The 27727-nt window shown below is 36.1% G+C and overlaps 1 protein-coding gene and 1 pseudogene across 1 annotated transcript in view; one reads left to right on the top strand and one right to left on the bottom strand.

Moving 5' to 3' along the window:
• Window positions 1–27727, top strand: part of KCNH8 (potassium voltage-gated channel subfamily H member 8) — a 413967-nt gene that overhangs the window by 12962 nt on the left and 373278 nt on the right. The window lies entirely within an intron of this gene.
• On the bottom strand, window positions 3417–3792 carry LOC131757011 (large ribosomal subunit protein eL31-like; annotated as a pseudogene).

Here is a 27727-nt window from a genome sequence, read left to right on the forward strand (position 1 = left end):
TTAAGCAATTTTATCAATTCTTTTCATCATCTATTCAAATAATTCTGTTTCTTGTTGAATCAACTAATATGATAGATTTTTTTGACAGATTTTATAATATAAACTATCTTTTCATTCTTTCATTAAAGGTTTCTTGGACATGTTACTGGGTTTTACTTGTTAATGTTTTGCTTAGCATTTCACTTAGAATTTTACTTGTTAATGTTTTATTTAGAATTTTAGAATGTATGTGTAATAGTCATTTTTTCCTTTTTTTTGCATGTGTGTATTATTGGACTTTTGTTGGGGACCACAGATCCATATCTGTGCCACTTATAATGTAGAGTCATTGGGTTTAGAATTTGTGCCAAATTTTTCTTATTTTAATAAATTATCATTATTTATTACATTGGTGAGGTTTATAATGGTATAATTTACATGCAGTAAAATCACCCCTTATAAGTGTATAATTCGATGCATTTTGCAAAATGTGTACAGTCATAAAACCACCACCACAATCAAGATTTGGAACAGTATCTCTCCCCCCTCTCCCCAAGGTCAGTACCCTTCCCTCCTCCCCCTTCCAGTCCCTAGGACAGCTAATCTGTTTTCCATCCCTGTGGTTTTGCCTTTTCTAGGTTGTAAGGTTAATGAAATCATATAGTATGTAGCATTTTTTGTGTGTGCCTGGGGGGTGGGGCGGGTAAAGTGGAGGTGTCTGTCTTCTTTCACTTGGCATAATGCTTTTGCAATTAAGTAATTTTTTTGCATGTGTCAGTAGTTCTATATTATTGAAAATTTTATTCAGTTTTGATTTTGAGTTTTCTTATACATGTAGAAAAAAAGGAAGCAACAGTAGTTAATGTATTGATTCAGTAGTAGAAGAGCTTCTTAACTATTAGTACTGTCAGGGTTTCTATGGAAAATCAGTTAATCTTAATAATACTTGAGTGGTTTTTTTTTTTTTTTTGCGGTACATGGGCCTCTCACTGTTGTGGCCTCTCCCATTGTGGAGCACAGGCTCTGGAAGTGCAGGCTCAGCGGCCATGCCTCATGGGCCTAGCCGCTCCGTGGCATGTGGGATCTTCCTAGACCGGGGCACGAACCTGCATCCCCTGTATTGGCAGGCGGACTCTCAACCACGTGCCACCAGGGAAGCCCAATACTTGAGTTTTTGCATCAAATTTATGGGTATAAGTAAAGCTTTCCAAAGTTTGTTTTATAGAAGGTAAATCATATATTATTTTAAATGTTATTTTAAATTCAGTTAAATGGATCATTAAAAATAAAGTTACTGGGATTCCCTGGTGGTGTAGTGGTTGAGAGTCTGCCTGCTAATGCAGGGGACACGAGTTCGAGCCCTGGTCTGGGAGGATCCCACATACCGCAGAGCAACTAGGCCCGTGAGCCGCACACACTGAGCCTGTGTGTCTGGAGCCTGTGCTCCACAATAAGAGAGGCCATGATAGTGAGAGGCCCACACACTGTGATGAAGAATGCCCCCCGCTTGCCACAACTAGAGAAAGCCCTCGCACAGAAATGAAGACCCAACACAGCAAAAATAAAATAAATTAATAAACTCCTACCCCCAACATCTAAAAAGTAAAAAAATAAAAATAAAGTTACTTGTTTTGTGATGAGAAGACAAATGTAGGTTTTGGTAGAGCACAGTGTCATAGTAAAGACAATGTTTATTAAATTAATGTATGGAGAAGGAAGGAATGTGCTTGGACTTGGATGTAGTGAATGCATAGTACATTTTTGTGCCCCCAAAATGGTGCGTTCTATCAATCACTATAGAGGCTGTAATGGTCAAAGTTACCAAATATGTTTATATATGAAGAATTAGTTACAGTAATTACACTACATGATGTTTGTTAAATACAGAAAAAACATTTGGCATGGCAATACATGTTTTTTCTTTTTACTGTCAGTCGTAATTTTAAAATGTCTGAGCCTTTGAATGAATGCTTTGTAAACAATCTAAGTGTCTGACAGTTATTATTCATTTCTGAATGAACATTTTATATTTTCTTTTCATTTGAAATCACTTGAAAATATTTAATCAAAGTATTTAATAAACAGAGTATCAAAAACTTCATTTTAGTGTATAGTGAGGATTGTAAACCAAACTAAGACAAGAATACATTGAAATGTATCACTAGACAAGCAAGGGGAAAAATTAAACAATAAGAGCTCAAACTAAGTGCTAGATTCAAGAATTTTCCTTTGAAATATTTCAACTTGGAAGACTTTTTGATGAAGCTTCTGTATTTAATTGGATACATTTATCAGTACTGAAACTGAATGCAGTTGAAAAGATCTGTGATTTTGCAGCACCTACATTTGACAAAACACTGAAAAGAATTATAGAGATATCTTTTATGACAAATTTTTTATATTATAGAAATTTTTGAAGGTAATTACTCTGAATAAAGAAAAATGAGAGGAGCAATGAGGTATTTGAACTGAAATATTTACACTTTTCAACATGTAGAATTGAGATATTGTCAATGTAGCAAAATTTGGGGGACAGATAGATTGAGAATATCCTCTGGGTAGTAGAATTTGTCATGTGTCTACAAGGTATTTCAGCAACTACAGAGTATCTTTTCAATGAAAACTTTTCATGGTCTATAGCAAAGAGTTAATTGAAGATGTCCACAATTTCAAATTTATTTACCATAAAATGCATTGTTGAGGAAAATTACAGGCAATTTTATGGAAAAAATTTAAATAATATATAGATACAAAAGAGATATTGTTTAGAATAATACCAGCAACTTGGTGTAATAGACAAATATGGCTAAGTACATGACAAATATGTGAAAATATAATGAAAAATCATTGTGCTTAGGTGCTTATTTTATTTTCTGGTAATATATAGATGCTATCTCATAGAAATAATACTATGTTTCAAAATAGTTTTGGAAGAAAGAAAGGTTATAGGTTCACTGATACAGTAGAACTAGTCAAAAATAAAAAAGTAAATACTTTAATAATTATATAATTTTATTCTTTGATACCTATTTTCACTTTCAAAGGATTCCCCAAGTCATCCTATGTTATGCCCACCTCATAACAAGATATTCACAGCTCTTTGAAATACTGCTTTTTGACCTCCTTAGGTCTCCAAGTACAAATTTCTTTAAGTTAGACTTTTTATACAATTTACTTTTGATACTATCTTCTGAGGTAGATTGATGAAGTTGGGGAAAATTTTATCCCCCATTTGTAATTGTTAATATAAATATTAAAATAAATTTTCATGTGTTTATATAACACTGTTTGCTATCTCTTTAATTCTGTTATACCAGATACCTTGACTGGAAGTGACTTGGGTCACTATTGACCTGTGATTATTCCTAAATATTTTTATTGTCATTTATTTATTATTTATGTTTTGCCATTCTATAGCTTCACTGAACAATCAGCAGTTAGTTCTCAGCCACATTAACTGTCTGTAGAGTTTTGAAAGTGGTGGCAGGTACATAGGAAACCAGCATATAGAGCTTGTTTGGTGAATCTTCATCTTCATTACGTTTTCTGGACAACCGCACACGGATACGGTATGGGACATTCCTTATTCCTTTGGCGCAGAAGCTTTGTTGAACCTGGTGTCAACGCGTACATCTGGAGTTCCCATTTCCTTCATGGCAAACTTCTGGATTTCTTTGAGCGCCCGAGGGGCACGTTTCTTGAAAGGCACTCCAGGGATGCGCTTGTGAATGTTGATAGTGTATTCTCTGGTCACCACCTCCTTGATGGCGGACCGGCCCTCTTCTTCTCGCCGCGCTTCTTTGCTGGAGGCATCCTGACGGGCTATTGTCCCTATTTTAGAGAAGAGGACGCAGAGGACCCTAGAGAGCCTCAATATTTTGTCTCAAACTGGTACATGAAAGGGACGGACTCTTATTCTCATCCTTCAATTGCAAAACCCGTGTTCTTCCTTCAACTTTACTCTGATTTTCCTTGGAAAGAAGAAAAAGGGAGGAGAATTGACATTTAGTGAGTAACCATGAACCCAATGCTATGTTTGGTATTTTCACCTATATTAGTTTATTTAATCTCTGCAGTACTGCAAGATAGATGTTTTTATTCCTACTTCGTGGATAGGGAAATTGAAACCCAGGAAGGGTGAATAGATTGCCAAAAGTCATACACTTTACAGGTAGTGAAGCTGGAATCTACACATTTTGTTTTGACTAAGCAGTCTGGGTTTAATTAAAAAGACAAAAAATTGGAGCTAAATTGTAAGGCATTCAGTTTATTAGGATTAAGATCTTAATAGTTATGGTTGACTTCACTTTGAGATATAAACCACTTTTGTGCTTTTTAAGAACATACCATTTGGGAAACTCAATTCAGAAAGTTACAAAGTGGCAGTGTTTTATAAACAGTAGTTAGTGGATTGTCCAGGAATTTACTTCCCTTGTTAGAATAAATACCCCAAATGGTTTCTTGTTATGTGAGGGGTCATGGCTATTTGCTGGATAACTTGAGTGCCACAAGCCTAGAGTTATCTATAGAACAATGTTACACTAACTTGAATTTTAAAATGCTTCTGGCCAGTCAGTGGTTGCATAGGAGTGGGAGGGGATGGAGAAGGGTGGAATCACAAAGAAGCATGAGGAAGCTTTTGGGGCTAGGTAAGGTGCATCTGCTGTGTTCTTAACCTCCTATTTCTTTGTTTCCTTTCTTTTACAGTTCCCCAAACTCTATCCCAACATGTACACTCATATAGATACACACACACACACACACACACACACACACACACACACACACACACAAACTCTATCCCAACATGTACACTCATATAGATACACACACACAAGCACACACACACACACAATGTATAATTTAGTATCACTTCAATTAAATGTTAATTGCTCCCAAAGTATAATATCTTATATAATGTAATCATTTCTCAGGCTTAAAGAATTTACAACATTTTCCAATACCAGAGAGTTAGATGGGGAAGAGATTTTGGAAATGTGAAATGGCTTGTGTTTTTTCCATGAACTGGCTTAAGAATGTTCAAAGCTGAATGTTCAACGTCTTTTAGCAAGAGTACGAGTCCCTGTGGCATGTATTTTAAGGAAAGATACTGTTCCCAGCCACATAGCCTCTTTATTAGTCTTACTTGTTCTAATGTCCTCATTTATTTGTTTTTATAAATTATATATATTTCTGTGAGCCACATGAATAATTTATATTTTGGAACAGTTTGTCATATAAATAAACATAAGTTTTAAGAAAACTTGTTTTTTTTTTTGCTTTCTGAGAGACTTTTTCACTGACTTAGAGTTTTCTAGGTTGAAGTAGGTCCTTTGGAAGGTGCAGCTCATATTTTTTGCTCTTATTCATTAATTTCTATAAGGTTGCTTATTTTTCAGTGACTAGAAAGGTAGAAACTAAGATTCAGGGAAAAATGAATGATCCCTCCTAGCAACGTATTTTTTCAAGTTGTCATTTGTTGAGGGTGGATGCAAGTGGCAAAGATAATGGCTTTCCTTCAGTTCTTCTTCAGTTTTCACATAGATATTTGGTAGCTTGAATCTGTAAATAAATGAGCCTTTCAGGAGTAAGATGCTGTGAATGAGAGATCTCCTCTGATCACTAAATTCACTTAAATGATTGATTTTTTTAAGTTAGTATCTGGGACGCTTTTTGAAGTGGGCAAGGAAGTGCTTCCATAGCCAAGTTTACAGAGAAAAATGAGAAATATCTCATTAACCCAGAGTGAGGAAGGCTTTTGGTGGCCTCTATAAAGTGAGAAGCTGAAATGGGTTTTGAAATCTAGAAGAATAGCTCACAGGTAACTTTGCTGTGTTTGTATGCAGATGAGGCTCATAGAGATAAGGATTTAGAGAAGAGGGAGAGAGAAAGGCACAAACTGTGTGCACGTATGTATCGTGGCAGAAAGACACACTGAGTCATTAATCTGAGCTATTCACGGTGGATAATTCGTGACAAAAGGATAGAACATTTAGACCAATATTTAAATAAATTCACCTAAGAAGGAGGGAATTATATATATGACTATGATTCTCTTGACCACTGCATATTCTATATATTGCAATTCATCCTCAAAGAAAATAATTCTCTTTGCTTCCCCAGGACTTAAGTGTGCACAGATTCTCAGCAACTGTTTATGAGGTTTGACAGCCCAAAGTTGCCACAGGCAACGTTATTGATCTTTGATCTGTGCTAGTATCTAGCACCTGTGTGTTAAACTCACATTCCTGTTTCCCCTCCCATCACCACTGTGATTCCTTCCCCTCAATATCCCTACCACCACCCTCACATAATCTCATTCTCTCTCTTCTCTCTTCTGTGCCTAAAAAAGTAAAGAGAGAAAGGAAAAGATGAAGGGTAGATACCCTGAGGCAGGGTATCTTCCTTCTTCCTCTTCCGTGGCCTCCCCTCTAGGCTGAATCTCTGCATGGTATGGTTTCTTCCCTCAGCTCAGTGGTGTTTGACATCTTTACCTCTGACCTTGGTACTAGGCTTTAGAAGGCAACGGTATTTTAAGGATTTTTTTCTGTATATTTTCAAATACAGTTGGACAGAGTAACTTTTTAAGCCAAAAATATATTTGATTTCCTCAAAAATCAAATTAAAAACGCCTCCAAAGGATTCTACAGACATTAAGAATTAAGTTTCTGCAGTTCTCCTGGCAAGTTCATAAATCTCAGGACCCCCTCTACTTTTAGGGAAATGGAAAAATACCTTGGGTGAGGTCAGGCAAGCCAGTCAATAGTCAGGGATGTACTTGAAAAGCCCTAATTGGGATCTCCTTCACTTTTTTAAGGAATACTGATTTATTTAATGTTCCCAACCTTCAGAACTAAATCAAAACTGAATTTTCATGTTTCATGCATGAGTTTATTTTCCCATTGTGTCTTAAAGCATGTTCCTTATTCAATCAATCTGCCTGATATCTACTACATGTTTTAGAATGTAATTAATAAAAATATTCACTATCCTCAAGGAGGTGATGTCCAGCCTAAGTGATGAATATGAGTGTTATTTCCAATAATAAAGTCTGGAGACTGTTATAATGGAGAAACATTTGAATTATTTTGACTTCTATATAGTAAAAATTTTATGCCTGTTTTCTTTAAGAAAAGGAATTTTTGAGTCTATCTATAATCGTTTTGTTTCTGTTAGTGAAAAGAATTGCAAAAGAAAGTAATAATGGTAATGTCCCCTTTGAATTAGACACCAATCATTTTATGTTTTATTTTATAGAGCCTTTGACCAGCTCATTCATGAGAATGTGCTTTCTTCTTCTTCTCTTCTCCTTCTCCTTTTTTCTGATGGTGAATCTGGCCTCCTTACCCCAGATGAAGTGCCATGAATTTTAAAGGACATCCCCACACTGGGATAAATACTTTCAGAGTCCATACATTTTATAATGGATTAGCTTGTTCTAAATATAGTAATTTAGAAATACTCTCTTCACATTTAGCTAAAAATATATGAACTTGAAGAAGTTCATGATTTGAAACACATGCAGAATAACTGCTTTGTTATTTTATCACACACTTTTTTCTGTACTCATTCTTTTATTTTATATTGGCAATGAATACTTCAAGTGACTCTAAATAGTTGAGATGCCACTTTATAGTAATATTTTCTGTAAACGCCATGAGAACATAAAGACTAATTCTGCCACACTTTCTAGTATGTTTCTTCTGGAAATACTGTATTATCACCTTTGATCACTTCTAATATTAAAGTTGGTTTATTGTCTTGATTTTTCTGTGGATCATATGTTTATCCAATTAAATGTAAAGGCTGATTGTAAATTGGTTCTCCTAATATGCTCTCTGACACTTCAGAGGGGGAAAAAAAACCCTGTGAGCTATTTATATTTACATTTGAATTCAAGTACAAGTTCTCATACAGTACAGACTTCACCTTAGACAATTTCCTCAACTAATATACTTTCAGCAGCTGTGTGGGAGTTTAGGATCAGTTTAACTACATTAGCTTGTTTACAAATAATGCTACCTAAAATGATAAAAATTCAAATCGTGATGTCAGTACTTCCTCTGGACTTGTTTCCTATTATTAGGATTTTCTCAGAAAATGTATGCTGCTGAGTTGGGGGTGAAATATTTGTTTACCTCTTGTCCTCTAATATTTCACTCTGTTTTTACTGTCAAGAAGATTCAGAAGGCCTTCTCTGGTAAATCATTAAAAGAGACCTGAAGAATTATCCTGTTTCAGCTTCTTATTTGAAGATAAGGAAAATGAGGCTTAGAAAGGCAACATGACTTGTCCAGGGTCACATAGCTGGTTAGAACCCATGCTTTTTATCCAGTGTCATGTTTGTTCTGTAGGTGAATAAGTGAAATTGAGAGAATATTTGACTTTGAGACTCTAACGTGTCTTTTCTATGTAGACTTTTATTCCGCGGGAAATGTCATTTCTACCTAGACTCTTATTCCATGGAAATTGAGGTTTATGTTTAAAATAGTAAATATCTTAGAAGTTGTGAGCTTTGCTTGGACAACAGTGACTAAAATGATAACTTTGAAGTATTTTCTAAGAAAATACATTGTGGACAATGTAAAGTTGAGGTTAAGCAAAAGCAGAAAAATGAAAACATAATGAAGACTCAATAAAAAACAGAAGACCTATTAAGGTTTAAAACATGATTCTGAGTCTTCCAGATTTCTCATGAGAGGCCGTGTCTACCTTGGTACCTTGGTAGAAATTGTTCTCTAAGAATATTCTATGAATTCTTTTTCAATTAGATACTAACACCCTTGATTATTGGTTGAGTTCTAAGCCTTATACTGGATGTTTTGCATGTTCCATTGGGCACCACTGTTCTCTTAGGTTAGAATCTCCTTTTTTGCCCTCTGAAGCAGAAATGGCCTTTAGTAGCCATCCCTGAAGGTGGACACAATGGAGGGGAAGGAGAATCATTTTTTAATTTTCATTTTGGCAAGTTAAAAGTACCTTACTGAATCAGTGTTTTGGGATTTGTGTTAAGGTTCCAATATCCAAAAGTAATAAATAATTGACACTAAGTTAAATATCTGTATTCCACATGGCATGAAACTATTGTTGTCTTTGTGGGTAGTCACATCCTGGCCGTAGAGTGACTTTTCTTCCTAGGAGCTTACAGAACTTCATCCAGCAACATTCCAGTTGGGGGTGGGCATACAAACATGGACAAAGCACTGTCCTTGAAAGGTACCTTCTCTGACCGCTTTAGCTTACAGGAATCTCTCCCTTTTCCCCCAGTACACATAGTACTTCATTCTACATCATTCTGCACTACTTTGTAATATGTATAACTTGTCTGAGACACTGTAAGCTTTTTTAGAGCAGTGCTTTTATTTTTTGTAAATTCAGATATTTATTAACTTGTTACCATGTCAGAGCAATGATCCATTCAATAAACGTTTACTGAGCACTTACTATATGCCAGACACAGTTCCAGGTACTAGGGATATAGGTGTGAAAGATTCAGGAAAAGCCCCTTCCTTCATGAGTCTTCTATTCTGATGGTGAGGGTGGGAGGAAACCCTAAACACACAACATGAGTTAAGAGAGAGATACACAATATTAAGAAAATATAAGGGAGAAGAAGAGTAAACAAGGGGAAAAGAGGTTGTTTCTTTAGATAGGATGATCATAAAAAGGCTCTTTAAAAGTGACCTTTAAGCTAATACTTAAATAATGAGAACAAACCAGCAATGGAAAGATTAGGGGTAGGGATGGAATGTCCAAGGCAGATAGTTCATGAGGGGGAGGGTGATATGAAGCAAGTTGTGAGTGATAACAACAGGCTGAATCACGCAGGGCCATATAGGGCCATGGAGGAAAGGAGTTTGGATTGTGTTCAAATGGAAACAGGAAGCCAGTGTAAGGTTTTGGGGAACAGAGTGGTATTATCACTTTGGCTGTATTGGAAGAAAACATTGTAGATAGACATGAATGGAAGCCAGCTCTTCATATATTTTATTGTCTTCTATAGACCTGGATGGAAAGCAATCTTCTTGATGGGTCCCTTTGAATCATGGGGGGTTTTTTGTGCGTGTATGTATGTGTATGAGGGTGTCTTGGGGAGGAGTAGGATGTGGGTTATTCTTCTATATACAAGGGTAATTAGAGATACGGGAGGCACAGGCTGAGTTGAAAAGGATCTTGATGCCTGAGGGAGCAATAGAACTTGAAGGAAAAGACAGACTGTATTTGAGAGAGGAAGTCAAGCAGGCATGATGGGACAGGCAGGTGGCCAGGGAAAGGAAGAGGACAGACCTGGGCCTGGGCAGGCAGGGACTCACTATGATACATGTGGGTTGAAGGCTGACTTGAGGTAGTTTAATGAACACAATGAATTTCCATGTTTTCTTTTTTTCCTCCTTTTGTTGTGCCAAAGGTAATATGGGCTAGAGTGATGTGGTCTGATATTATGTAGTCACATATACATAAAGTACACATACGTACTTTTCATATATTGTCATGTATTCGTCCCAGCAATTTAAAGTTGAGTACTACTCTTCCACAACCCCTTATCCAAAGCCCTCGGGGATAGATGGATCTTGGAATTAAGAATTTTTCCGACGTTAGTTAAGCTAATATGATGCATGTACTAGATGTTACCTAATGCCCTATTGGAATCTGGGGTGGCACCCTGTAATGAAACATATTAATATATGTTTTTTATTGAGAAATAGTTAATTTACAATGTTGTGTTAGTTTCAAAGGTACAGCAAAGTGATTCAGTTATACAATTCTTTTTCAGATTCTTTTCCATTATAGGTTATTATTGAGTATAGTTCTCTGTGCTATACAGTAGGTCCTTGTTTTTTATCTCTTTTATATAGTAGTGTGTATATGTTAATCCCGAACTCTAATTTATCTCTCCCAAACATATTAATATTTCTGCAGCAAAGCATATTGTTATTCACACAATATGGGAAGCATTAAGAATATAAGTAACCTCACATCAGTTCAGGTGAGGTTTGCAAATAAGAGAATTTGTGCCTAAGCTTTCAAAAAGCTTCCCATTTTCAAAGATTTTTTTAAAAAAATTTAGAATCGAGATTTTTACTAAGGAGGAAATTAAGGTTTAAGGAATTTAAGTGACTTGTTAAATAGTAGGGCTGGAATTTGAACACCGCCTTGGCTGACCACAAACTCTGTGATCTTAATCACATTATACTACTTCTATAGAAATAATGACCGCTGTTTATAAATAGCTGTCCTATATATAAAAGCACATACATGTGTATCGAGAGATAGATAGCTATAAAGGAACTACAGTAAAAAATGCCTGCTAATAACTTTAAGTCTAACCATTTTCTGTGGATGAGTACTGTCTCTGTAAATTGTTTTATATTGTTTCTAGCATGGTACCAGCTATAATATTAATAATGACAAAATTATCTTGTGATACGTTGAAGATTTAATTATGATAACTCTAATTAATGACAATTAAATGACTTAATTTTGATAAATGATATAAATTAAGATAAATTTTAAGGACCACATTTTCTCCATTATCCTGCTAATTAACAGAGAAAATTTTGCATAATTATAGATGAAAACAATCTCATTTATCTTAACAGAACTTTAGAACATAAATTCAAGGAGTTCTTTAGGCTGGAGGCCATTGTCTGTATTGAGTATTTGCTTTACTGGAAATAGCCAGCCAGTATGGGACTCTGCAAGCAGGGAATAAGGATATTCTAGATTAAGGGAGAACATTGCAGAGCTGGAGAGTTCTAGAAAGATCTGAAAATGCTAAGATTGTGGTTATTAGAGCATTTAAAATGCATTAAATGTGGCGACCAAATGACTTTTTTTCTTTCCTGAGATTCTTTTAGGACTGTTTTCTATCTTAAAAGTTACCAGAGAAATATTAGTTTGACTGAAATATACTGATTTTGAGCAGGCAAAGTTATCATGCTAAAGAAAAGTAATTTTTAAAAACATTATCTATCTTTTGATGATTTAATTTTGTAACTTTATTTCAGACTATTCTATGTATGTATGCGTATGTGAGTCTGTGATTGTGTGTGTGTGCATGATGTACAGTTGATCCTCATTATGTGCGGGAGTTATGTTCTCTAAAGTTGCCATGAATACTGAATTAGCAGATACTGAACAGTGTTCCTAGGGGAAATACAGGGAGATGTTCTACTGAGCCTCTGGTCACCACATTTTTGTCAAGTGATCAGTACATAATTTTGTTTTTCAAAACCTTATTTAATATGTATTGTTGATTCATTAGCATTGAACTCATGACCGACAGCACTTTACTCATGGCTGAACAAATGCATTTAACACATGTATTTCCTCTGTGAGACATGTCACAGCCCTCTCGGGCTAAGGGACACTAGCCAGCACTTCAGCACTACACAGGGAGGGGGGTCATTTTAAACAGCAAAATCACCAACAGAGAGCACACACATGAGAAAAACATGGCACTAACCAGACCATGAGAAGGGCTCTTGTTTACAGTATGAGACCTTAGACAAGAAGACAGAATCACCCTGTCCTACCTCAGGTGGGAACATGACAGGTGACTCTGTGCAGGTCTGTGAATGACCGTGAAAGCACAGGTATTGATTTTGTGGTTACAAATACATTTTAATGAGTAAGAAATTCACAAATCAGTAATCCACAAGTAATGAAGATGGACTGTATAAGAATGCACCTGTGACATGTTTTGGTTAGTACAAGGTTGGAATTCTCTCTTGTTATGTTCTGTCTTTTAATTTATGATACTGTTACCGGATGCAAGTGTGCCCAATGCACAGTGAGGCCAAACAAACATAAACATTGGAGATTGGAGCAGAGAAAGGTTTATTGCAGGGACATGCAAGGAGACAGGTGGCTTATGCTCCCCAAACCCCAAACTCCCTGAAGGGTTTCAGCAAATCACTTTTAAAGGCAAGGTGAGGGAGAGGCATAGTTAGTTGTTGCAGACTTCTTGGTGTGGGAATCCTTTGTCCTTGCAGTTGTCCATGTAAGTCAGGTCGTGATGTTTCCCTAAACTTCCAACAAGGCAAATGTTATTCTCTGTTCTTCAACTTTTCCCCTCTATATGAATGGACTCTTAAAGGTCAGAGCCCTGAGGATAGGCTATCCTGTATATTTCAGGCTATAGGCAACATTCTTTTTTTTTTTTTTTTTTTTTTTTTTTTTGTGGTACGCGGGCCTCTCACTGTTGTGGCCTCTCCCATTGCGGAGCGCAGGCTCCAGACGCACAGGCTCAGCGGCCATGGCTCACGGGCCCAGCTGCTCTGCGGCATGTGGGATCTTCCCGGACCGGGGCACGAACCCATGTCCCCTGCATCGGCAGGCGGATTCTCAACCACTGCGCCACCAGGGAAGCCCGAGGCAACATTCTTTTACAGAAGGTGCAGAGCCAGCATGACTAAGCACAGGCAACAAAGCACAAGTGTTAAAGTAAAAGGAACAGATCTAAGATGGAGTCAGATTTTTCTTCCCTGTTACAGTACTTGGTGGATAGCCAAGCCCATTCTGTACCTCTATTTGTTATCAGTCATAGGCAAATATCTCTAAGGGCAATATTTATCATCTTCTATATACATGTGTGTCACATACCTGAGTATTTAAGCACAGGCATATTTAAGAACACGTGTATTGTATATACATATGTACAGAGACAGAGCAAGTGAGAGAGTGAGAGTGAAAGAGAGATGATGAGAGAGTTCTGACATATTGATGAACAGAAGAAAGTAATTTTTGAAAGTAATGAATGTCCTAATTATTCATGCATAAAAATTCTTTTAAGTACATAAAATTAATTTACCCTCTTCTGTTTATAGACAATTAAAATGAAAAGGCTTCGTAATTAATATAATCTTAATATTATTTTAAAAGGCAGTTAATGTGAAGCCATCCATTTTCTGACATAGTTAATTCAGTTTTTGCCACACTTGTAGCTACTGAATTGGAGCTTGGCTTTGCTTTTTTCCCCCCTCCTTGTTAATATAAAAATCAGTGGAATGTTTGCTTAGTATATTACCAATGCAATTCTTTGTTCATTTATCAAACTTAATTTATGCCTTCTAGTAACACTGAATAGCACAGGAAAGTAAATATAGTAATTAGGTGGCCTTTTCAGGGAAATTCTGCATTTGATTGTTAATAAGATCTAGAATTGAGGCCTCTTGGAAGTAAATTCTCTAGGTTTGTATTATATTTTGTACTTAGAGAGTTTTCATTGCCATATTTTGGGATCACAGAAATACTTGTTCGTTTTAATTTTTTGTCTGTTTAAAAAACTAATTGGGAATAGGGAATAAAAACTGGGTGCACTGTCCATCCCTTAATCTTTCGGCTCTAACTCAATGCCTCAAACATCAGTTCAACAAATACTAATACAGATCACTGTGCTACATATTGTTGAGAGAGTGGCTGAAATCAAGAGATGAATCTTCCCTCTCTCAAGACACACTATAGGGAGGGAGAGGCAAGATTGGCGTGACTAGAACGCAGTGTAGAGTGGAAAGGTTATCCAAGGACTATGAATTGATAAACGAGGCTGATGTTGAAGGAGAACAGAAAAGAGAGCATTTAGACTGGGATGTGTATTCCAAATAGCATCTGTTAGGTAGGAAGAGAGAGTGTGGTTCTTCAGCAGATCTTGCTGGAGCAGGGCATTCTTGAAGGTAAATCGTGGTGTGGCAAGTTTTCGCAAGGCTGCAGTGGTGATTGAGACATAATGGTTCAGGTCTTAGAAACAAGGTAATATGGTAGGGCTTTAATAAATAGACAATAAAAAGCTATTGCAAAATATTGAGCTAGTAAACTCAGAGCCTCAAATTCCCTCTAGCAATGGCATTTAGAAAGATTAGAAGAGATAAGATATTAGTGACAAAGGAACCAGTTAGGAATTGTGTGAGTGGTATCAGGAGACCTGAAACAGAGAAGGAGATTTGAACTAGGAACATGGAGATGAATGTGAGCGACATTGTCGAGAAAGAATATGTTTTAAATGTAGAAAATACTGTTCATTTGGCTGAAGAATTCTTTGCTCCAAACACTGAGTTTTTGTCGAGAATTTACTGCTAAAGGTTGTTGTTCAGATTTTATATGGAGTGGGGAAATGTTTATTTGTTTCTCTGCAGTTTTGCAAGTTTTACTTATCTGTGATATTAATCAGATATTGTATATGAATGATCCATTTTTGAGTAACAGGGACAAAATAAACATGCACTTAATATATTTAGTAGTGAAGCTTTAGAAATATCCCTATTAAAATTTGGAGTGGACTTCCCTGGTGGCGCAGTGGTTAAGAATCCACCTGCCAGTACAGGGGACATGGGTTCCATCCCTGGTCTGGGAAGATCCCCCATGCCACAGAGCAACTAAGCCTGTGTGCCACGACTACTGAGCCTGCACTCTAGAGCCCGTGCTCTGACACAAGAGAAGCCACTGCAATGAAAAGCCCCTGCACCGCAACAAAGAGTAGCACCCGCTCCCCGCAGCTAGAGAAAGCCTGGGCGCAGCAACGAAGACCCAACACAGCCAAAAATAAATAAATAATTTAAAAAATAATTTGGAGCTAGTCAAGAATCCAACTGTTACCTCTTTTTTAAAAGTATTGTACCAGAAGTTCTAGCCAATGTAATATAATAATAAAAAGAGAAAAAATATACACAAATTAGAAAAGGTTAGAGATCATTGTCTATGTAGGAAGCCCTGGGGAATGTAAATACTGTGAGAACAAAGAATACACAAGATTATGTTGAAGAATAAAAACAAAGTTTGGAGACCAGTTCTACCAGCTGGCAAGATTCATTATTTAAATTACAATAAATGTATAACTAGGCAATGTGCAGGCATAACAAAAATGACCAGTGGAACAGAGTACAGAACAATGAAACAGATCTAGATATGTATGAAAACCTTACATAGGGAACTATACTCAATATTCTGTAATACCTATAAGGGAAAAGAACCTGAAAAAGACAATCTATCCATCTATATCTATATGTGAATCACTTTGCTCTACACCTGAAACTAACACAACATTGGAAACTAACTATACTTCAATAAAAAATTATCAAACTCTAAAAAGAAAATAGGGCAGAGTTGACATTACCAATGAATTGGGAAAGGGTGAGCTAACCCTTAAATTCTAAGCGAACTAAAGACTTAGATAAATAAGTCACAAAACATGAAATACAGGAGGATACCTTTCTGATCATAGGAAGGGAAGCATTTACAAATACACAGACAACCGACAAAGGATTAATCTCCAAAATATACAAGCAGCTCATGCAGCTCAATATCAAAAAAACAAACAGCCCAATCCAAAAATGGGCAGAAGATCTAAATAGACATTTATCCAAAGAAGATGTACAGATTGCCAACAAACACATGAAAGGATGCTCAACAACACTAATCATTAGAGAAATGCAAATCAAAACTACAATGAGGTATCACCTCATGCCAGTCAGAATGGCCATCATCAAAAAATCTACAAACAATAAATGCTGGAGAGTGTGTGGAGAAAAGGCAACCCTCTTGCACTGTTGGTGGGAATGTAAATTGATACAGCTACTATGGAGAACTGTATGGAGGTTCCTTAGAAAACTAAAATTAGAACTAGCATACGACCCAGCAATCCCACTACTGGGCGTATACCCTGAGAAAACCATAATTCAAAAAGACACATGCACCCCAATGTTCATTGCAGCACTATTTACAATAGCCAGGACATGGAAGCAACCTAAGTGTCCATCGACAGATGAATGGATAAAGAAGATGTGGCACATATGTACAATGGAATACTACTCAGCCATAAAAAGAAACGAAATTGAGTTGTTTGTAGTGAGGTGGATGGACCTAAAGTGTGTCATACAGAGTGAAGTAAGCCAGAAAGAAAAACGAATACCGTGTGCTAACACATATATGTGGAATCTAAAAAAAAAAAAAAAAATGGTGCTGATGAACCTAAGGGCAGGACAGGAGTAAAGACACAGATGTAGAGAATGGACTTGAGGGCATGTGGAGGGGGAAGGGTAAGCTGGGACGAAGTGAGAGAGTGGCATGGACATATATGCACTACCAAGTGTAAAATAGATAGCTAGTGGGCAGCAGCCACATAGCACGGGGAGATCAGCTCGGTGCTTTGTGACCACCTGGGGGGGGGATAGGGAGGGTGGGAGAGAGATGCAAGAGGGAGGAGCTATGGGGGTGTATGTATATGTATAGCTGATTCACTTTGTTATACAGCAGAAACTAACACACCATTGTAAAGCAATTATACTCCAATAAAGATGTTTAAAAAGAATACACAAAGAGCATGAACTATAAAAAAGTTTGACAAATGCAATTAAAGTAAAAATTTAAATTATTGAACAGCAACAATGACAACACCTCCCATAAACATAGTTGAAATGCAGGTTACAGAGTAGAAGTAGATATTTGCCACATATGTGACTGACAAAGGATCACGTACAGAAGTTAGAAGAACTCCTATATTCATCTAAAAAAGAAATGTGTCAAGACAAGTCAAAGAGGAGGAAACTCTTAGGTAAGTCAACAGAAAAAAGAGAAAGGGAAAGATGGCCCAACCTCACCTAGTAACCAAGAAAATGCAAATTAAAATTTACATCTATATGGTTAGTATAAACTTTGAAAATGTGTATATAACATGTATTGGCAAGAATTTGGAAAAGCAGGTTTTAAATATGCTTATATTACTATGAGTTGAAACAGGTTTTAAATATGCTTATATTACTATGAGTTCCAGTAGCTCTCTGGAAGAGCAATTGGACAAGTTATAGTACACTTGAACATGAGGCTGCTTTTTAACAGAGCTATGCCGCTTTTCAAAACATGTTTTAGAAAATAACCCACTACTAGTGTATAAAGAGGTAGGTCCAGAATGCTTGTTGCATCATTATTTATAATAGTAAAATTTACTATAAATTGATACAGAAATTCTGGATGTAATCAGATAATGAACTAAACACCTATGAAGAGGAACCATTTGTAACATGGAAGAATCTCAAAAACACAGTCTTGAGGGGAAAACAGGCAAGTCTGTCATTGCTCATATAAAGTTTAGAAATGTATAAAAATATATTATTAACAGACATATCTATATGGTAATATCAATAGTATAATAATAGGCATGGGAATGATAAATACCAGTTTAGGGTAGTAAATACAGCTGGAGAAGAAGAGATGGAATTAGGATACAGAAGTCCTTCAACTGTATATCTAATATTTTTACCCAATATAGCTGAAAGCAAAAATGGAATATTTTGAAATTTAATAAAACTGGTTCAGGGATACAGGGACATGTCATTCTCTATAACATTCTAGACAGTAATCATATTCCATTGAAAAATGGTGTTAAATAAAGTCCACCTGTATTGTTGCTGGTGCAGGACTTCTCAGAACCTTTACTAAGCTAAGATGTACTAAGAGGCAAATGTAGTGTGCAGTGCTCCTCAAACACATTTGCCCAGGGAATGAATTTTGAAGGTATATATTGAGACACTAGATTATTGAAGGACAGGTAGGCGAAATGCAAATTTAGAGATGGACAATGCTGTGGAATTCTATTTCAATGCAAGTCCATTAGGTCTGGACAAGCATCTGCCTTGTGGTCAAAATATTTAACCAAAATGGGTGAGGCTTTGTTAAATATGGTTTAGTTTTGGGGGTTTAATGGAAAAGCTATTCAAACTTTTGCCATAAAATATCTGTATAATTTAAAAGATTTCAATAGGTAGTTTACAGTTTTATTGAGTCTAATTTATATTCCATGAATTTTTTCTTAGTGTACAATTAAGTGATTTTTTGTTTAATGTACAGAGTTTTGCCACCATCACCAAGGTCTAGTTTTAGAGCATTTCTATCACCCCCCTAGGCAACAACTCATTTGCTTTCTGTCTCCATAAATTTGCCTTTTCTGGATATTTCATACAAATGAAACCATACAGTATGTAGTCATTTAAATCTGCCTTCTTTCACATAACATAATGTTTTTGAGGTTCATCCATGTTGTAGTATGTGTCAGTAATTTGTTCCTTTATATTGCAGAATGGACTACTGTCCATTGCCTGTATATACTACGTTTGGTTTATCCATTCATCAGTTGATGGTCATTTGAATTGTTTCTAGATTTTGGCTGTGAGTATCTATGCTATGAAATCCATGTACAAGTCTTTTGTAGACATGTGTTTTTATTTCTCTTGGGTAGATTCATAGGAGTGGAATTGTTGGGTCATTGAACATTTATGTTTAACTTCTTATACTGCCAAACTATTTTTATTTATTTATTTTATTTATTTATTTTTTTGCGGTACGCGGGCCTCTCACCGCTGTGGCCTCTCCCGTTGCGGAGCAAAGGCTCCGGACGCGCAGGCTCAGCGGCCATGGCTCACGGGCCTAGCTGCTCTGCAGCATGTGGGATCTTCCCGGACCGGGGCACGAACCCGCGTCCCCTGCATTGGCAGGAGGACTCTCAACCACTGCGCCACCAGGGAAGCCCCCAAACTATTTTTAAAGTGTTTGCGTCACTGAACATTTTTACCAGTAATGTTTGAGAGTTCCTGTTTGTCCACATCCTTGCCAAAACTTATTACTGTCTGTGTTTTGATTATAGCCATTAAGCGGCTGTGTTGTGGTGCCTCAGTGTGGTTTTAATGTGCATTTTCCTAATGATAAATGATATTGAATGCCTTTTCATGTACTTATTAGCTATTTGATGTCTTCTTTGGTGAAATGTCTATTCAACTCTTTTGCCGTATTTTAAATTGGATTATTACTATAATTTATTGAGTTATAAGAGGTATAGTCTGGATACAAGTCCTTTACCAGATATAAGATTTGCAAATTATTTTTCTGTATGAAAGAATTTAATTTTAAGTTGGGTTTTATTTTCATGTGTATCATATCTCTCCCATGATCTTAATTTGGACAGTAAAAGAGGATCATTATCACTGTAGCTGATACTTGAGGTAGTTAGAATTTTTGTGCTCCTATAATTTATTTGCCCTTTTTCTTTTTAAAGGCAATTTAAATCTAATGAAAAACACTGATTCAGACTTATTAGAAGTCATGCATTCCAATTACCGGTGATTCTGTCAAAGTAATTATATTTACTCTCCACATTTATCCAAAAATATAACCATTATTCAAAACATTCTTAGAGGTTTTCTCATGGTTTGCATTCCGAGTGAGCGTGAACCCCCTGCACACAATGTACGTACACAGTCACACGCGCTCATTCTCTCTGCTTCCAACTCTAAGTTCGTATTTTGCCAACTGCAGATAGTAGTTGCGCAAACTCCAGTTGGCAAGATTAGCATCTCATGGAAAATGGGATTTAGTGAGACAATAATAAAAAGTACTCGTAAATATGCTTCAAAAAACAACAGTAAATAAAAATTCTAGACGTTTAATGTGTCTAAAGGAACTATATTCATCAGCATGGAAATTTGCTGGGGCAGGTAACTGTCCTGAATCACCTTTGCAGCCTGTCTGGGAGACATTGCTGCATTGACACAACCCAGTTGGGTGCATTCTCTCACGGTGGTTTTATTTTTTGCAGACTGATCCTCTTAAAAAAAGAAAAAAAAAAAAAAAAAGCTTTGCAACTCACCTTTACTGGCTTGAAATGAATCTCCTTTACACTTGAATATGCCTTTTGTTTCATTTTCAAAAGTCTCTCCGAAAGAAAACCTTGTATAAACACCTGGCATTTCACAAATTATTGTGTTGCTTAAGGGCACTTTTCCTGGGCCTTGTCTTTTATTCATATATTGAAAGGGCAGAGCATAAACAGATCACTTTTGTGTGCTCGCCCCTCACATGATGTAAGTGGTGGGGCAGGAAGAATAATACATATTCTTTGATGTGTTCTTTTTATTCTGTTGAAGGATACATTTGAAAAAGGAAAATTCATAACTTTCATACAGATATAAAATAAATGTGTTAAAGATTTCATTTAACCTGTTCTCAAAAAGGGCAGTATGCAGATGTTGCAATGTTCGAAGGAGAAGTCAAAGAATCTCAAACTGATATGGAACAAAGAGATGTTGAAATGAAGAAGAGGTGAAACTGGCTTTTCACCCCTGTGGTGGGGTGGGGAGGAGACGGGGGACAATGCATGGCATTTCATTGGAGACATCCAGTACATTTTTTTGCTTATTCCAAATTTCTGTACAGTCTTAAGCAGCGGTTGTCAATTTTTTTCTGTAATATGCCAGATAGTAAATATCTTAGGTTGACAGGCCTATGGTCTCTCACTCTACCCTGCTATTGTAACCTGAAAGCAGCCATAGACAATATGGGAACAAAAGGGCATGATGATATTTGAATAAAACTTTATCTATGATCACAGAAATTTGCATTTCATATTATTTTCACGTATCATGAAACATTATTCTTTCTTTACAATTTTTTCTCCGATCCAATTGGAATTATGAGCCAAATTTGGATAACTTTTAATCAACAGGGAGTAACCTGAAAAACTCATAAGTAAAATTAACACAGCTTTTACAAAGTATGTGATTTATGGTAATAAATTACCATACATGATAGCATAAATCTATCTACCTATCTTCTGTCTATAAATATAAATAAATAATAGCAATAAGAGAACAACAATAAAACCTCATGCTGAAACAGCCAGAAAAAACATGACTGGCTGAGTAAAGATTACTAGACCTTGTTGTTGACTCAAGTTTTCTCACCCCAGTTTATTGCTCACTTTGGTCATAAGACTCCACTCCATGTGATCAGTTCAAAATTGCCTGAGTTCTGAAGTGATTCTCTTTCAGAATTTCCTTTACCAAACTCACATGGAGTTCCAAACATACAGTGGAACTGTAGACATGAGTATTTTCCTTTTATTAAATAATATTTTTTAAATTGCACATGTAAAACAATCAAAACAGTTCTTGTGAATAAACTTACCAGTTATCATCCACTCGTTGGCTGAATCAACTGATGATTGCATAAATCAGGAGAAGCTATAAAATTACATTTTTATATATTTATGTTTCTATTGTCTATTACTGTGGTTTGCAACTACTAGGAATATAATAGTGTCATCAGATATATTCTTGGGGGTCCGTGAGCTCTAAAGAGGTTTTAAAATAGGTATTTTTATTTTTATGAATGATCTAATAAAATTATAAACATATTTTCTATTATCTGGTTTCCCATTTTATGTCCAAGTACTACTTGCTCTATGGTTTTTGTTTCTATACTTAATGTTTATTTTTTTAGTGGGCTTTAGCCCAAGTTTTAAAGTGTAATGTTTACCATAACATTGGACCTGATCTCGAATGCCCTCGGCCTGCAGCCCCTTGAAAAAGGGTTTCGGTTCGCAGCCAGTGTTTGAGGTCCGGTGGTGGCAGTGAGAGCATTGCATCTTAGCCACTAGACCAGTGGTCAGTGACAAGGCCCGGGCCCTACGGCTTTGCAGGAAAAGAATTCCTACAAAGACGAAAGTAGTGAAACAAAGTATTTATTAGAGAAAAAGAAGTATAGTACCTGTGGATAGACACACGGTAGGGCTCAGAGAGAGAGCTGTGCTCTAGTGGCAGTTTTGAATCACGTTTACGGGGCATTTCTTCCGTGTTTCCTTTGACCAGTCATTTTGATTTGCCTGGTTTAAAGTCCACATTTGGTGTATCTCAGGCTCTTCCCCTGTGTGCGCGTGCATCTCTTAGCCAAGATGGATTCTACCGAAGAGGCCTATGGGTAGATTTGGCCACTTAGCATCTCTCCCCTTTGGATGTCCAAGGAGCCTTTCTGTGCATGTGTAGTTGGGGAGGTCTCCTGACTTCGAGAATGAGTAATGTGTGCTCTCTTTTCTTCTATCTGGGCAGGGCCCAGTCTCCTCTCTCAATTGTCCTGTTATTCTCATCTTGGAGTGTCTGTCCACAGGGAATGAACTCAAACCGTTTGCCCTGAGGGCCCATCTATCTCCTGCCTCTGTCCAACTATGATCTTTGGCTCCTTGTTGTGGGGTGTACAAATATGTTCTAGAGCAGGGGTCAGCAATCTTTCTGTAAAGAGTCAGAGAGTGAATATTTTAAGTTTTAAGGTCTCCATCACAACTGTGCAACTTGGCATTTGTAGCGTGAAAGCAGCTATAGACAATATGTAAATTAATGAGTATGGCTGTGTTCTAATAAAACTTTATTTACAAAACCAGGTGATAGGTTGAATTTAGCACAAGGGCCTCAGTTTGCTAACTCCTATTCCATAGCATATGATGATTCTAAAAAATCTAAGAAAAATCTAATTATATACTACTTTAACAAAATTATTCTATAAATTAGGAATAATAAATTTAGGAAGTTATTATTTGTTTGACAACATGATCCTTCCTTTATAGAAGTACAGTTTAAAATTAGGTCATTATTAATGCTTTATGTTAAAATAAAGAATTCTAGGTTTAAAAATTTTTTTTTCAATTAAAAGCTCATTCTTGAAGAAAACTGGCCTGCATTCCACAAGTTTTTTACATAGACTATGGGTAGTTTTTCTTTTTGACTCAGCCATAACCCATATATATATTTGAATAATCAAATAAATTGCTAAACATATCCCTAGATTATAGGACATACCTTTTCATGCTCATCTTGCAAGTGAAGGATTTTTAGATATCAGCCAAATCAAAGCTGTTTGAAGAAATTTCATAGTTAAAGTGAATTTGTGGGTCACACTTTGACAGACCAGAAAGAAAGTTTAAAAGCTCATCAGTTCCCCCAAAATCTATTTGCTCAATGGCTGATTTGCAGAATTTAACAAAATTATCATTTCCTTTTGAATATATCCAATAAATATTCAGTTGCTGAGTTGATTAATTTTTATGAATGCATTTTTTTTTACAAGTACATTGTTTTTTATTTACTATTTTTGATGAATCTAACAAATGTATCATATGGGAATTATTTAGCTTATGGTAATCTCTTTTAAGTTCCTTTTAAAGTCACTTTTGCTTTTATGTCTTTTAAAGGATCTTTTAAATTTTCAAGTAGCATTGATTTAGCTTATTTAATCATTTATTAATTTATAAATTTTATAGCAATTCATATTATAGGACTGTATTAATAGCTTTTAAATATTTCTGTGAATTTTAGGTTATTGGATTTTTGTCTTCATAGCAGTATTTTTAAGAATTATTTGGTTGAAAGGTAATTTTTTAAAAGGTCATAAAATGACTCAGTTTTCTTATGATTATACTTGTGAATATATTTAATATTCAGAAATTTGTAATTCATATTCAAATACAACCAAAATTAGAGTAAGATTTGTTTTACAATGACCATAAACATGAATTTGCCTAAAAGATGTTCCAAAGCAAATAAATTGATTTAAAATGTTAACTATTTTGCTAGTAATTACAAAATCGTGCTTGATATGGCATTTGGTGAAATAAACTTACTTTAAGTCTGAAAGTATAAAAAAATGAAATTGCAAAGAATGTGAAAAAAAAAAGCCAAAACCAATTTCATCACATGTGAAGTGCTGAAATTTAAAATTTTAACTGATAGAAATAAAAAATTAAGGTTGATGTATTCATAACAGCTTCAAAAAAGAATATATAGTCCTTGATTATAATTTTTGTCTATTAACATTAGAAGCGTTGATACATTTGGCAAATGTTGGTGATAATTAGTTTTTTGCCAAAATCAATCTTGAGCTAACAGAGGTGGCCTAGTTAAGGGAGAAAAAACACCTTTGCTTGCCTTAAGGTGAAAAATTAATTGAGAGCATTGGAATCAATATTTCTGTGAAGCAAAATGAACATTTTAAAGCTGGTGTTCACAGGTTTTCCATTGATTCAAGAAACAGGTAAATGCTTTCTCCTATTTTTCACCTATAGAAGTTCTGAGAAAAAATTGAGTCACTGTCCTCTTTACTCTATCAATAGCTGTTTGTATTGGTAACAGATCTAGTTGTCAGAGGAAGCCCTAGGACTCTTGTCATATATGCTCATAGAATAGCCCTTCTCATGAGTATTCTGTAGGTGGTCTTTCTGTTACTAAGTCCAAGGTCATTCTGCTCACTTCACAACAAGCCAGTAAATCAAGAGACAAGTTGTTGGGGCAAGGAATAGAGACTTTATTTGGGAAGCCAGCAGACCAAGAAGCTGGTGGACTATCGTCCCAAAGAACCATCTTGCCCCACTTAGACTTCAGGCTTCTTTTATAATAAAAGAGGAAGGGGTGTGGTTGGTTGGTGCAAACTTCTTGGTGTCAGAATCCTTTGTTTTTGCAGCTGTCCATGTAGGTCAGGTCATGATGCTCCTGTAAACCTCTAACAGGACAAATGTTATTCTCTGTTCTGCAACTTTTTATTTCTATGTAAATGGAAAGGTGTTATAGCTTTAAAGATCAGAGCTTAGAGAATGGGCTATCCTGTATATTTCAGGCTCTAGGCAACATTCTTAACTTGTGGCAAAAGCAGTAGAATACAAAGATCAAAGTAAAAGAAGCAGATCCAATATGGAGTCAGATTTGTTCTTCCCCATTACGTTTGTATGTCCTCATCATTAGATTCTAATTTCTTTTAGGTTCTGGCACTTCAGCCTAGTTAGAGAAGTTCCATGGTCCCATGGTTCCTTTATAGCAGTTATGAGTTTACTCTCATTTATATTCATGTCTCTGTCTCTGTCTCTGTCTCTCCCATCTTGCCAAGGGCAAAAGTTGAATGGATGCTTCACTAAATGTAGTCCCATTCTTTTTTTTTTTTTCTTTAACGTCTTTATTGGAGTATAATTGCTTTACAATGCTGTGTTAGTTTCTGCTTTACAAAAAAGTGAATCAGTTATACGTATACATATGTTCCCATATCTCTTCCCTCTTGCGTCACCCTCCCTCCCACCCTCCTTATCCCACCCCTCTAGGTGGTCACAAAGCACAGAGGTGAATTCCCTGTGCCATGCGGCTGCTTCCCACTAGCTATCCACCCTACGTTTGGTTGTGTATATATGTCCATGCCACTCTGTCACTTCATCACAGCTTACCCTTCCCGCTCCCCATATCCTCAAGTCCATGCTCTAGTAGGTCTGTGTTTTATTCCCGTCCTATCCCTAGTGTCTTCATGACATTTTTTTTTCTTAGATTCCATATATATGTGTTAGCATATGGTAGTCCCACTCTTGGCTAGCCTAGGCTGTTTGTCTTTAGTAGATCAAGGATTTTTTTTTAATCCTAGCAGAAGTGTTTGAAAAAGTGTAAACAACCCAGGTGAAATTAATTTGACCTTTGATGAGGTAAAAGGAATAAAATGTGTAAAACTGGCTTCTCTGAAGGGATTTTTTTTTTCTCCAGAGTAGCTCTGTGGGAGATAAGATGTGTCCAATTTATTTATAGCCAAAGAAATATAAACTGCATAGACAGGAAACCTTTAATGTGGAAGAAAATAAGATGATGTTGCAGATTAGCTAATTTCTTTTTTTTAATAGACTTTTTTTCCAATAGATTTTATTTTATTTATTTCTTTTTGGCTGCATTGGGTCTTTGTTGCTGCACGTGGGCTTTCTCTAGTTATGGCTAGCAGGGGCTATTCTTCATTGTGGTGTGCGGGTTTTTCATTGCGGTGGCTTCTCTTGTTGTGGAGCATGGGCTATAGGAATGCAGACTTCAGTAGTTGTGGCACGTGGACTTCAGTAGTGTGGCTAGTGGGCGCTAGCACAGGCTCAGTAGTTGTAGCGCACAGGCTTAGTTGCTCCGCGGCATGTGGGATCTTCCTGGACCAGGGCTGGAACCTGTGTCCCCTGCATTGGCAGGTGGATTCTTAACCACTGCGCCACCAGGAAAGCCCCAGATTAGCTAATTTCTTAAAGTAACAAGTCGAAATGACAATGTGGCAATATGTAATAGACTTTAGAGTTTAGGACAGAGCACTCAAAAGAAATACTGTCAACCTCTTCTTTCAAGCTTCCACTTAAAATCTCTCAAACCCAGCCTTGTGAAGATGGGGTGGATTCTACAGATTTGCATGTCTTTATTTCCAGTATGTTGTGTGAGTTTTATTTTTATGAAAAATGAAATATATACCATATATATATAATAATGTTTTGCTATTTATTAATAAGTGGTTGCCGGTACTTTAATTGTCCATAATTTTATAGAATTACTTTCATTAACCCTGTAGACTATTTTGAGGAATTGCCATGATCATATCTTAAAACTTTCAAAGAAACTTTTATATTTGTAAAAGAATAGTAATAAACTGTCCATTGAAAAATATCTTAAAGTTACAAAATTAAAACATAAATATACAATGCAAATAGTACATAGAATAAAAAGTGGAGTCCTCCTTGATTCTCCTAACTTCTGTACACACACACACACACACACACACACACACACACACACACACACACACAATACATATGCCCTTGCCTGGTAACCCCATTCCCCATCTGCAAAGGCTTTAGTATGCATTCTTACACACCTTTGTTACGCATTTGCATTCATATACATAATATAAATAGATTCATACTTTGATATTTTGCAATTTTTTCCCCACTTCACCTACCTTGTAGATCTTTCTATGGTAATAATATATATTTACTTCATTTTTAATACTTGAAAAATATTCCATAACATGGATAATTTATATAATGAAAGTAACCATAGTTTTATTCCATAGTATTATATTCCATAACATGGATAATTTATGTAATGAAAGTAGCCATAATTTATTCCACAGTATTATATATACTGGACAATAATATATTTCATAGAGT

This window comes from Kogia breviceps, chromosome 5 (assembly GCF_026419965.1).
Source record: "Kogia breviceps isolate mKogBre1 chromosome 5, mKogBre1 haplotype 1, whole genome shotgun sequence".
Classification (NCBI taxonomy): Eukaryota; Metazoa; Chordata; class Mammalia; order Artiodactyla; family Physeteridae; genus Kogia; species Kogia breviceps.